Raw genomic sequence first — 10,354 nt, 5'->3', positions numbered from 1 at the left:
ATGATTATGTATCTGAGCGTGATGTGTAGGAGGGTTTCACTGCACACTATTTATGGTTGATATATTTAAGAAGCTGGAGGGAGTCATCATTATATACAAGGGAAAGACTTATTCTAAATGAATACCCTTCCACCCCCCCCCCCCCCTCCCCAAGGCAACCTCCTCAGTTAAAAATAGTGTCTTATATACACGCGATATTTCCAATAAATTCATATTAAAGATCATAAAACAAATTGACTATGTATCGCTTTAGCCTATATTGACCTGATTGAATATACATTAAAAAAATAATAATTAAATGTGGCTTTTATTTTTGTGGCTTTTAATAATAATTATTTTTGTGGCTCTAACCCTCTACAAAAGTGAAATTGCCAAAGAAAGTATATGAAATTCTAACGATAACTAATTGCTCAATTAACATGAAACCCTTCGTTTTACGGTTAGGGGTTTAGTAAGGGAGTAAGGTTGTCAGTGCCTTGCTCCAGCAGGGTTGCAGCTGGCTGTGAGAGAGACAAGCCCAGTGAGAATCCCTTGCTCAAGGGTTCTGTGTTCCTGAGGGTGTGGAGAGTGACCCCGGCCCAGTGAGAGTGCCTTGTTGCGGGGTTGCAGGTGGCTGTGGGTGAGAGAGAGGAACCGAAGCCCAGTGATGGTTACTCGCCGGAGGCTCAAGAGGAACCAGGGAGCCTCGAACTTGACCTCTGAGCAGTTTCCTCAATTACAGCCTGTCCTTTAATATTGAACACTGTGGATGTGTGTGTGGCCTCTGTAACGGGATACACAGAGTTTGAGGTGTGTGTGTGTGTGTGCGTGCTTGTGTGTGTGTGTGTGTGTATGTGTGTGTTTTCGAGGGGGTGCACTTGAGTGTGTGTGTGTGCTTCTCAGTGTAGTTCAGCCGGGTCACTGTACCACATCAGATAGCCTTATTGACAGCATGTGTGTGTGTGTGTGTGTGTGTGTGTGTGTGTGTGTGTGTGTGTGTGTGTGTGTGTGTGTGTGTGTGTGTGTGTGTGTGTGTGTGTGTGTGTGTGTGTCCGTGTGTGTCCGTGTGTGTTTTGGTATGTGTGTCTGTCTATGTGTGTGTTTGCATGTACTTGCATGTATTTATAACCCTTTTTTTACGTGTGCATTTATGCAAGTGAGCTTGCCTTTTGGGGGCGTGCGTGCTTGCGTGCGTGCATGTGTGTTTGTGTGTATGTGCGTGCGTGCGTTCATGCGTGCGTGCCGTGTTTGTAAACGTACGTGTGTGTTCGTGAAGGTTACCTGACTCTGCTCCTAGATCTTATCTGTAAGCATCTTTAAAGGCCGACAATTAACTCTGGAGGAAACATTGACCAATTAGGCCTTGCAGTAGGTACTACGCAAGAAAATAATCGGATACACCCCTTCCCTAAGAAGACTGCAGATCTCAGACAGAGATGCACCGTACATCTCATGTAGCATAGCTAGCTACTGAACATGTAGCATACAGGCAGAGTCGACTGAGCCTGATTTACACCCATACCTCAAGCAGTAGCTATTCTACTCCACCCTCAACACACTCAACAAATGAATTAACCCTCTCTTTCTCTTCTTTCACAACATAATTGATGATAAGCATCTTATCCTAGCTATCTTTGTTGTGAACGGTGAATGGGTTAACCTAGTGATTGTAAGTGCTTGGCACTTGGTTCTTTGAACATCCTTACTGTACCAACAGCAATATATTGCTGTTTCTCTTTCTTCTAACAAGTGCTTATTGTAAGTCTCTTTGGATAAAAGCCTCTGCTAAATAACCTAAATATAAATGTATATGATAAGGGATGTTATTTCTTCTGCTCGTATTGATGAGCCGGTCAAACATGTCCGTAGTCCCACTGTAACTTTTACAGAAGGAGCTTTTTTCTACTGTAGTCGGATGGATCAGATGATCCTCTTGTTCCTTTGGCCCAGCAAGATAATGGAACCAAATCCGAACCAGTGACAGTAGTTTGTTCTGCTCTGTGCACCACAGTGATTCACATTGTGAGTCAAGTTAAAACCGGATTCAAGTCCGGTCGTATCCATCCAGGTGGTCCCCATCCAGGGCATTTGGAATCGGGACGTGTTTGCGTGTGCGTCTTGTTATAGCCAACGTGTGTGTATCCATATATGAATGGAGATATTGAAAAGATTCCTCTCGGGGTGTAATCGGATCCTCACGCGAGCGTCGGTATCTTGTCTCACGTTCCTCGAGAGCAGACTGGATGCTCGACTGCCTCGGTGTCCCGGAGTAAACCAATACTTGACCTGCTACAAACGCTGGCCCCGCCATCATCCCATCTGATCATCAAAGTCACAACTCTTCGTTGTTTTGGCACCGCAGTGTTGGAATGAGCTCCCTGCCGATGTCAGGACCGCAGGGTCGCTCACCAGGCTCTGCAAAGGACTCAAGACTCACTTATTCGGAGTTCACCTAGACTTTGCATAGCCTCCCCCCACCCCCTCACATCCCTCTTACACACTTATAGTATGTTGTATGTCCTGGCAACTTAAAAATAGTACTTAGCATTGTGTCGTCTCTTATCCTAGCTATCTTTGTTGCATACAGGGAATGGGTTAACCTAGCGATTGTAAGTGCTTGGCAGTTGTTTCTATGAACATCCTTACGGTACTGACAGTGATATATTGTTGTTCCTCCTCCTTCTGACAAATCTACTTATTGTAAGTCACTTTGGGTTAAAGTGTCTGCAAAATGCCCTATATGTAAATGTGAATGTAGATCTCAGACCCGACAGGATATTCATACCTTGGTTTCTGCCCACCAGTTGGCGTGGCTAAAAATGGTTCAGGGCTGAATATTTAATAAAGGACTTAATTGAATCTCGCCGTTTCAACAGTTGGGTTGAAACGGGGCAGAGGGAAAAAAAAAGATGGATGGCGGTACCAATGGTGTAAATGAAAATTTGATTTCTCTGTGTGTGAATTGATCATGGCAGAAATGCTTCTATAAAAGTTTTGTTCCATCCATCAGTACCGGGCTCGGGGGGGGGGGGGGGGGGGGGGGGGGGGCATGGGGGGCATGAGAAAGGAGGGCAAACAGGCCGTGATACGTGGGTCTTGTAGTTTAATGCTGTTACTTTGCTCTGGGCGCCAGTCAGTGAAGCATGGAATATTTAGTTTATTGAACTCGGTTCATTGAGATGATGTGAATTAGGACGCCTGTTCGCCTGGCTAATTGATTCTCAAAAGACATAACAAGCACGTAAACGCAACAAAACACAACGAAACCAATCACAACGCAACAAAAACCAAAGACAATGCAAAGACTCCTAACCCCTGACAGAAGGCAGGACGACCCACCAGTAGCACCAGTACCCTAATCTGGGCCTGTCCAAGTGGGACTTATCCCACATCGCCCCCCCCCCCAACAACAAAAAAAACACAAAGAGCAGTCAGTCAGCCAGTCAGTCAGCCCCCATGCCGCTGTGTATGCCCTTTTCTACACGTCAGCTTTCAGCCCTGAGGCCGGGGCACAGATGGAGTCAGCCGGTAAGCCTGTCAGCAGAAAGCCATTGAAGTCAAGCGCGGACTAACGGCTAATGAGCCAACCAGTCATTCAGCCGACCGTCCAGAGAGCATAAGCCCAGATAAGCTCACCCTGAGCCGGGGGGGGGGGGGGGGGGGAGTCCCTGCGCGTTGGTTGTTGTTCTGCTCCCCCTCACCTCACTGCCCCCCCCCCCCCCCCCCTGACACCCAACGGGACCCACGCCGCTTTTGTTTCAGCCGTGTGTCGCTGTGTGCAGGCTGGGGGTCCGGCTGAGCGTGACTGGGTGACTGGATGACTGAGCGGAGCCGGCGCGAGTGAAGCGCGAGTGAGAGAGCGAGTGGGCTTGTTTTGTTTTGTCCCGAGCGCGGATGGACCACTGGCGTTCCCGGGGAGGTCGTGGGCTGTCTGTAGATCGACCGCGTGTCAGTGCTGTGTTCAACGCCTCCGCCACCACCACCTCCACCACCCTCCACCACCTCCACCTCCTCCACCACCTCCACCTGCCTCCTCCAACTCCACCACCACCACCGGCGCCACCGAACCGACTGGCCCTGTGGATCACACGTTGGCTGTCACTCAGGAGTTGCCATGGCGCTGCGGAGAAGCCCCTCCTACACGTTTATAGGTGAGTCGGGGCAGTAGCATTTGGGGGGCCCGGGGGTAACGGACCGGGGTAAGGGACCGGGGGGCTTTTGTTCCACCTGTCCGAACCCGTCCTTCGCATATCTTCACCGGACAAAAGCACGCTACCTTAGACCGGGCCCTTCATTGTCCCTCTTTTCTCCCCTGTGTGTGCGTTTGTGTGTGTGTGTGTGTGTTTGCGTGTGTGTGTGTGTGTGTGTTTGTGTGTGTGTGTGTGTGTGTGTGTGCGTCTATGTTTGCTTGTGTGTGTGTGTGTGTGTGTAATAGTTTCGTCTGCATCCATATGTTAAGCTATGAGTTTCTAAAGTTTAGATGGGGTCCGTTCTGTCTATGTGAGTGTGACACCACTATGGAGTTTCCTTTTGTGATGATACTCTCGTTTTGTGTACGCTTTACACCCCGCGTGTGTGTGTGTGTGTTTGTGTGTGTGCGCGTGCGTGCCTGTGTGTGTGTGTGTGTGTGTGTGTGTGTGTGTGTGTGTGTGTGTGTGTGTGTGTGTGTGTGTGTGTGTGTGTGTGTGTGTGTGTGTGTGTGTGTGCATGTGTGTGTGTGTGCGCTCAGCCATGTTTGTGTCGACAAGCCGCGTGGGGCTGAGTGTCAACAGGATGGGGGTTGTGTGGGGGCCTGGGGGTGGGGGGTGGGGGGTGGGCCTGGGGGGGCGGGGGGGGGCCCGCAGCCCTTTCACAGCGAGGGTATACGGTTGCACTCTGTCCCGGTGGCACAGACGTTCCATTATGGATTGAGACCCTCTGCGACGGTGACACAGGGCCCGCGGAGAGCTGCTTCCCCTGCTACATATGTTCAGGCGTAGCTTGACGTAGCTGCGCTACAGCATTAGAAACGCCATTGGCGTTAGCGGTCGATTTTTTGGGGGGTTTTGCTAGCGTTAGCATTATTTTCGTTTGTTCGCGTTATCATTCGTGTCTGACTTAATTTGCCTGTTGATTGGTGCAAGCGCTTTTTGGGGATTTTCCAGCAATTTTCCAGCGATAGCACTAGCGTTGATTTGATTATCTAGCATTAGCCTTAGCATGGTCTGGCCGGCTGCCATGCGTCTCATAAGTCAAATGTGTTTTGGAGCCACATGGCCCCCAGGTAATCCGAAGAGGCTTAATCATGGATGTCTCTGGTCTTTTCCTCTTAGTGAGCAACAAGAAGGGGCTTAGTGGACGGGGCTATGGTCTGGGAGGTGTTTAAAGGGGCAGGAGAGCCTAAGGGCTAGTTACCACTAGGTCCATAATGGATTGAGACCCTCTGGGTTCAATCCCAGATGTCAGCACTGGAATCCTCACAGATCCTTGAGCAAGACGCCTCACCCATCAACCTGCTCATTAAGCATGTTTACATACAGTATAAACCCTCTGAAGGTGTTTGCATGACACTGACCCAACAAACATGAAGAAAAGGCCCTAAACACTAAGCCACACAAAGACACAAACATGGATGATCGCACACACGCGCTCACCCGCGCACTCACACAAACACGCACACTCACAGAGACCGTACGAGCCCTATCTAAACTTCAGTGTTTGTGGGTCAGTGGGCCAGACCCGTTCGAATCGCTTTTTTTTTTGCGGGGGTCCATGTCGAATCCGACCCACATGGAGCCAGAGACGAGCACCTTCAGGCGCTCTGGAACGAAGCCCCCGCTCCATGAATCCATCGCGAAGAGAACCGTGGAACAACTTGCTCTGGTTCCCCCCCCCCCCCCCCCGAATCATATTCAACTGGCTCCCTGTCAGCAGCCGGCCCCCACAGCCCCTCCCTCCATGGGGGCCCCTCTAGCTGGGGGGCTGACACGCTGGCACGCCCGCGGGCCCCCCGGGGGGGCCACGCGCGGCGTCTGTCCACTGTTGTTGTTTTGGTTTCACTGTTGGATTACGAGTCAGCGTTGGCATCGACGTCACGATCGCGTCGACGTCCGTGACTGTGTTTATTCACACCTTCTGTCGGTTTCATATCTGGGAGCAAGAAGATCGGTACAGTACTCGGTACAGTACTTGGGGCAGTACTCGACGCAGTACTCGACGCAGTGCACAGTACAGGTTTGGGGGGGGGGGGGGCGGCATGTGGCTCAGGAGGTAGAGCGGGTCGGCTGGTAACCTGAAGGTTGCTAGTTCGATCCCCGGCTCCTCCTAGCTGAGTGTCGAGGGGTTCCTGAGCAAGACTTACCCCTAACTGCTCCCGACGAGTTGGCATGGCTGACTCCGTCGACTGTATGTGAATGTGTGCATGAATGGGGGAATGTATGGCAATATTGTTAAGCGCTTCGAGTGGCCACTGGTTAGAAAAGCACTATATAAATGCAGTCCATTAACAATTACCCATTACACTCCTTAATGCAGTGCTTTGTACACTACAGAAGGAATGCCAGCTGATTTTCCTAATGGCTGCGGCCGCCTCTACACTCTCAGTGGTTGCTCTCTGCCATTGTACTGCGAGAAACCTCCAACTTAAGTTGTTTTGACTTGTGATGTTGCATAAAGTCATTTAAGATGTTTACGAAGTTTGTAAACATCTTAATTGTATGCGGCCACTTAGCGGATCCCTTTCTCCTAAGCGTCTGATGGTACTGGGAGTGCACACATTCCTAGCACGTATTGAACGACTAACACCCTTGCAGTGTGAAGGCCATGCTCCACCAGTTTGAGCCGGACAGCTCCATCTCATTGACTATATATAGAAGTCACAAGTCGGTCCCCTCTACGTGCTGAAACACGTCCTCTGCAGTCACAGGCACAACCTCGGAGGGAAGGCATCAAGCCTAAACCCAAGGAACCAATAACAGTGGTTCATTGGTACAACCTTGGTGTTGAGGATCCTAGCCAGCCAATCACAGTAATTCATTGGTCCAACCTTGGTGTTGAGGATCCTAGCCAGCCAATCACAGTGGTTCATTGGTCCAACCTTGGTGTTGAGGATCCTAGCTAGCCAATCACAGTGGTTCATTGGTCCAACCTTGGTGTTGAGGATCCTAGCCAGCCAATCACAGTGGTTCATTGGTCCAACCTTGGTGTTGAGGATCCTAGCTAGCCAATCGGAGTGGTTCATTGGTCCAACCTTGGTGTTGAGGATCCTAGCTAGCTTATCACAGCGCAAAGAAATCACATCTTCTGGCACTGATTTAACCAAACACTCCTGCTACATGGATAAACCTCCGCTCTTACATAGGATACTAGGAAGCCATTTAGTCTGTTGTGCTTCCTCCCATTAGTTCTATAGCCATGAGTATGTTGAGATTTACCTGTCGTTAGCCTTTAGCCGTTTACTTGGGTAAGCTTACCGCAAAGTCGTGTTTGTGGTAATCACAGCAGGTGAGGCGAGGGAGTGCAGATATGTGACAGCCCTGTTTCCATGTCTGAGTGACCTTTCTTACTGGCTGATAACCACCCAGAGGACCACAGAATCCCAGGCTCTCTAAATGTCAGCTGCTCCTCCATCAGAGAATACTGATAAGGTTTCGGTTTGTGTATTTGGGCCCTCGAAGGCCATCTGTGCGATCGATGATGTCACGCTGTCGGGAAAACCCCGGGAAAAAGGTCAGTGCGCGCTGGGGGTGGGGTTCGGGTTCAGGGCGGAGTCCCTAGTTTCCAGTCTGCCCCCCCCCCCCCACACACACACACACACACGCACACACTTCAAACAACGCTGTGGTCGTTAATTCTATTTCTTCTTCGAATCAATCGTCTTTTTTCTAAATGGAGTCAAACGCCAACCCGTCCCACCTTTTAGCTCCCCCCTCCCCTCACAGTGTCAGATATTCAGTTCAAAGAGACGTTTGAGAGAGAGAGAGAGAGAGAGAGAGAGAGAGAGAGAGAGAGAGAGAGAGAGAGAGAGAGAGAGAGAGAGAGAGAGAGAGAGAGAGAGAGAGAGAGAGAGAGAGAGAGAGAGAGAGAGAGAGAGAGAGAGAGAGAGAGAGAGAGGAGGGAGGGAGGGAGGGAGGGGGAGGGAGGGAGAGAGGGGGGGGAGGGAGAGAGGGGGGGGGGAGGGGGGGGAGAGAGGAGAGAGAGAGAGAGAGAGAGAGAGAGAGAGAGAGAGAGAGAGAGAGAGCGCTGTCCGTGGTGCTGAAATAAGACCACAGCACAAAGGCCTGCTGGGTTACTATGGCTACAGCTGTCTGTATCCTTAAAATAACTATTCTTTCTCTCACTCACTCACTCACTGGCTCACTCACTCACTCTCGCTTTCTCTCTCTCTCACCCCCCACTGACTACATTATGAAAGGAAAAAACCCTGACAGCATTGCAGTGATGTATTGAAATGATTGACAGGCGGCTGCACCTATAGGACTTCCGGAGAACTACTGCCACACAAATCCACACACACATGCACAATCGCACACACACACACACACACATTCCCTCACACACACTCACTAACTCAGTGCTACCTCGCAGTGCTCCACTCGAAGCGAAGGTTATGCTCGGACGTGGGTGAGCTTCGTTATAAACAGTATTTGCATCGCAACACTTCAAACTAGTTTACCGTTGAGCCAGGCAGAGGCTACTCTGTGACTGAGGAGGAAACATAGGCCACTGCCGGACAGTTGTGTTGGGAACCGTGCTAGCGTCGGGGTTCGGTACCGTGGTTCCCTCCCGGTTCCCCGTCAGTACACACACGTTCTGTTATTTTGAAGCTCTTGTCCACTCTCACCCCTCTCGGTAAACCTTGCCACTAGTTACTACTTCATGGCTCCGAACATCCTTACTGTACCGACAGCGATATAGTATTTATTTTTCTTCTGACGAATGTACTGATTGTAAGTCGCTTTGGATAAAAACGACTTTTTTTAAGGGCAATGCCCTTAAGGTGAATGTACATGTAAATGGTTTGGTTCTGTTATTTTGAACCTCTTGTCAACCATTTGCCAAACCTTGCCGCTATTTACTACTTTGTGGATCAGTAGCAGACACCTCTGTCCTAAGTGCATACTTATTTTAGCAAACACAATTAAAGGTGCTCAAGATCATTTATAAGTTAGCCATTAGTGAGTTAACATCGCACCGATGGATCAATCTCCAGTGGACTGTGTCTGTCTCTGTATCAGCCAAACTGGATTTGAGACAGCTCCCTGCTCATTTCTGACCAATCAGGTATTTGGTTTCAAAATGTCTCTCCCGTCCGCTCTCTCTATTGACAACTTTTGAATCTCACCTAAATCACCTTTAACTCACATACACACACATACAGCCCCATTAGCTCATATACATCACCTTTACCTCACCCGCATCACCTTTAACTCACATCCAGCCCCTTTAACTCACATACAGCACCTTTAACTCACCTACGTCCCCTTTACCTCACCTACATCACCTTTAACTCACCTACAGCACCTTTAACTCACCTACGTCCCCTTTAAGTCACATACATCACCTTTAACATAATACGTCACCTTTAACTCACCTACGTCCCCTTTAAGTCACATGCATCCCCTTTAACATAATACGTCACCTTTACCTCACCTACATCACCTTTACCTCCCTTACATCACCTTTAACTCACCTACGTCCCCTTTAAGTCACATACATCACCTTTAAAATAATACGTCACCTTAACCTCACCTACATCACCTTTACCTCACCTACATCACCTTTAACTCACCTACGTCCCCTTTAAGTCACATACATCACCTTTAACATAATACGTCACCTTTAACACACCTACATCACCTTTAACTCACCTACAGCACCTTTAACTTACATACATCACCTTTAACTCACCTACAGCACCTTTAACTCACATACATCACCTTTAACATAATACGTCACCTTTAACTCACCTACATCACCTTTAACTCACATACATCACCTTTAAGGAGCAGGTAGTGCAGGGCAGACTGCGGACCCCGGGGTTCAAACCCAGAACATTTTCCTATAGAGGGTGTCTAACCATGACTGCTAGACTAGCCTTGCCCCCCCCCCCCCCCCCCCCCCCCCCGAGGTGTGCTTTAATGGTCCACCCCCCCCCCCCCCCTTGGTCCTCCAGAGCCATGGACCGGTGGTGTGGTCACCGGTGGCGTTAGCGGTAGCGGCGGCGGCGGTGGCAGGGGGAGCTACGCCCGGGTCGCCACGGCGTTCAGCGAGTCCTCCTCCATTCACAGCATCGACACCTTCCTCCACCCGGCAGGGGCGCCGTCCCCCCCGGGGCCCGCACGGACCCCCCGCCAAAGGGGACGGGGGCCCCCCGAAGACCTCTGGAGGGAGGAGG

The sequence above is a fragment of the Gadus morhua genome, chromosome 4 (genome assembly GCF_902167405.1).
Source record: "Gadus morhua chromosome 4, gadMor3.0, whole genome shotgun sequence".
Classification (NCBI taxonomy): Eukaryota; Metazoa; Chordata; class Actinopteri; order Gadiformes; family Gadidae; genus Gadus; species Gadus morhua.
Note: the sequence above shows the minus strand (reverse complement) of the source record.